The following is a 3,366-nucleotide window of genomic DNA, read 5'->3' as shown; positions in this document are numbered from 1 at the left end:
TTTTTTTTTAAATCCACACCCAATGATATGTTTATTGATTTTGAGACATTGACCGGTTGCCTCCAGTACACACCCTGATGGGGAATCAAACCTGAAAACTTTTGGTGTTAGGGACGATTGATCTGCCCAGCCAGGGCTTTTGCCTATTATTTAGTTGGATTGTTTGTCTTCCTGGAGATAAGTTGTATAAGTTCTTTATGTAGATTGGACATTAATCCCTTTTCTTTATCATTGGCATATATGTCTCCCATAGAGTGGGTTCTCTTTTCATTTTGTTGATGGTTTCTTTTGCTGTGCAGAAGATTTTGTTTGGCTGCAGTCCCATTTGTTTAATTTTTCCATTGTTTCCCTAGCCCTACAATATATACCAGAAAAAAATATTGCTCCATAAGATGTCTGAGATTTTACTGCCTGTTTTCTTCTAGGATTTTTATGGTTTTGCAACTTGCATTTAAGTCTTTTATCCATTTTGAGTTTATTCTTGTGTATGGTGTAATTTGGTGGTCTAGATTCATTTCCTGCATGTACCTGTCCAATTTTCCGAACGCCATTTATTGAAGAGACTGTCTTTACTCCATTGTACACTTTTGCCACCCTTGTAAAATATTAATTGATCATTAAGGTGTGGGTTTTATTTCTGGGCTCTCAGTGATCTATATGATTACAATGCCCGTGTAGTATAGTTTAATATTAGGTATTGTGATAGCGTCAACTTCATTCTTCTTTTCCAAGATTGCTGAGGTTATTTGGGATATTTTTGGTCCATATAAATTTTTGGAATATTTGTTCTACATCTGTGAAATATGCCATTGGTATTTTAATAGGAATTGCATTGAATCTATAGTAGATTGCTCTGGGTTGTATGGACATTTTAATAATGTTAATTCTTCCAATCCATAAACACGTTATATGCTTCCACTTTTCTATCTTCCTCAATTACTTTCTTCACTGTCCTATATTATTCTGAGTATATGTCTTTTACCTCCTTTGTTAAATTTTTTCCTAGGTACCTTATTTTTACTGTTGTAATAGTAAATGGGATTGTTTCATTTTTATTGGTGTATAAAAATGCCACCGACTTATGAATATTAATTTTATATCCTGCTATTTTGCTGAATTTGTCAGATCTACTTATTTTTTGGTGGCGTCTTTAGGGTTTTCTGTGCGCAATATCGTGTCACCTGCGAACAATGACAGTTTTTGCATAATAGTTCAATCTCTTTATTCATTATATGTCTGTTCAAAGTATTTACTTTTTCGTGATTCAGTCTTGGTGGGTTGTATATTTCTAAGAATATATCCATTTCTTGTAGGTTATATAAGTCTCTATTGGCATATAACTTATTGTCATATAATTGTTCATAGCGGTCTCTCATAATTCTTTGAGGTATTGTTTTACTGTTTCCTCTTTCACTTATGATTTTATTTATCAGCATCTTCTCCCTTTGTTCTTAGTCTAGCTGAAGGTTTGCAAATTTTGTTTGTCTTTTTAAAAGCCAGCTATTTATTTCATTGGCTTTTTCCCCATTGATTGATTTAATTCCACTCTTACATTTATTCCCTTCTTCCCACTAACTTGTGTCTTAGTTTTTTCTTTTTCTAGTTTGTTCCTTGAGGCTTAAAATTAAGTTTTTTGAGATTTTATAAATTTTCCTAAAACATGTATTTATCACTATAATGAACTACCCTCTCAGATCCACTTTTGAAGCATCCTACGGTTTTATTTTTTACCAGGCCGAGAATTTTATTAACCTTTTTTCCCAAACTTTATTTCCAGACTTCTTTAGTTTAATTAGTTGCAAAGAATGATTTGTGTCTAAGCAAAACCTGGAAAGAGTTGCAATATCCAAGAGACTAGAGTGTAAAAATATTAGAGAGTGGGATTTTATTGGACCCATAAACAAAATTAGACAAAACAGTCATAATATAAAATAGCAGGCCCCAATAATGTGTTTCAGTTTTATGTTCTTCAGAAGTTGATTCAATTCAGTTTGCTTCATTCTCTTTTTCTTTTTATCCTCTCTCTAGGATATTTTTTCCATTGCTTTTTCAGAGACAGTGGAAGGGAGAGAGAAACATCTATATGAGAGAGACACATCGATTGGTTGCTTCCCACATGCGTCCCGACCCGGGCCCGGGGTTGAGCCTGCAACTGAGGTATGTGCCCTTGGCCAGAACTGGACCCTGGACCCTTCAGTCCATGGGATGAGGCTCTATCTGCTGAGCAAAACCGGCTGGGGCAGTTTGCTTCGTTCTTGGAAGCCTCATCAAAAGTCTTCAAAAGTTCTGGAACTTCATCATCATCATCCACAGATTGTTTGGGCAGAGCTTCACCCAGTTTCCTTAAACTAGTGAGACTGTCTGCATCAAGCTGGTTTAAGGTGCTGGGTAGCATTTCTTTCGGATGCTGTGTCCCAGCATGGTCTATAATGGTGAATGTTCACTGCCAGAGGTGCCTGAAGTTTGGGATTGTTAAGGTGGATCACTGATCCTTGGCTTGTGAACATAATTCATCTCTTCCATACCAGAGAGATTGCTTACCCCTAACTTTTTTAAGGAGAACTGAAGTTATTTTTTTATCATTTGTGAACCAACTTCTTCTTTCTACACACATTCTCCTTCTCTCCAAGGCACACTTGTGCCTGCAGTTTTGTGAGTTTCTACTGTTTCAGTATAGTTTATTCATCTTGTTGGAGAAGAAACAAGACTACAAGGGGGACTATGGTTGGGTTCAGAGGGTTGAGCAGAACAGCTGAGAATAAGGGCACACACAAGGGATGCAAGATGGCAGCTGGTTGGAGGTCAAAAGTGACACCCCACATCCCGTTGTTTTTAGAACGTTGTGTTTTCATTTTCATTTGTGTTGAGATTTCTAAAATTTCCTTTTGATTTTTTTCCTTGGCACATCGGTTATTCAGGAGTGTGTTAATTTCTACATATTTGTAGATTTTCTCACTTTCTTCTTGTCGATTCCAGTTTCAGATCATTGTGGTTAAAAAAGATAATTGGTACAATTTAAATTCCCTTTAACTTCCTGATATTTGTTTTGCAACCTAGCATATCGTCCATCCTGGAGAATGTTTCCTGTGCTCTTGAGAGGAATATGCCTCTTTGGCTGCTGCATGGAATGTTCCATAAATGTTTGCGGTCCTTCTGGTCCAATGTATGTTTCAAATCCAGGGTTTTTGTTGATTTTCTGTCCAGATTATCTATCCACTGCCAAAAGTAAGGAATCGAAGTCCCACTATTACTGTATTGTTGTCTTTTCTTTTCAGATCTGTCAGTATTGCTTAATAAGTTGATTTGTTCTGATCTTACGTGCATGTATATTTAAGATAGTTCTATCTTCTTGATAAATTGACCATG

The 3,366-nt window shown here is 36.2% G+C and overlaps 1 pseudogene; it reads right to left on the bottom strand.

Annotated features, from left to right (window-relative positions):
* Window positions 1–1,127: 1,127 nt before the first annotated feature.
* Window positions 1,128–2,507, bottom strand: LOC148091993 (transcription factor BTF3 pseudogene; annotated as a pseudogene).
* Window positions 2,508–3,366: the final 859 nt, after the last annotated feature.

This window comes from Miniopterus natalensis, chromosome 11, assembly GCF_054644295.1.
Source record: "Miniopterus natalensis isolate mMinNat1 chromosome 11, mMinNat1.hap1, whole genome shotgun sequence".
In the NCBI taxonomy this organism is placed as follows: Eukaryota; Metazoa; Chordata; class Mammalia; order Chiroptera; family Miniopteridae; genus Miniopterus; species Miniopterus natalensis.
This window is presented reverse-complemented; position numbering and strand designations above follow the sequence as displayed.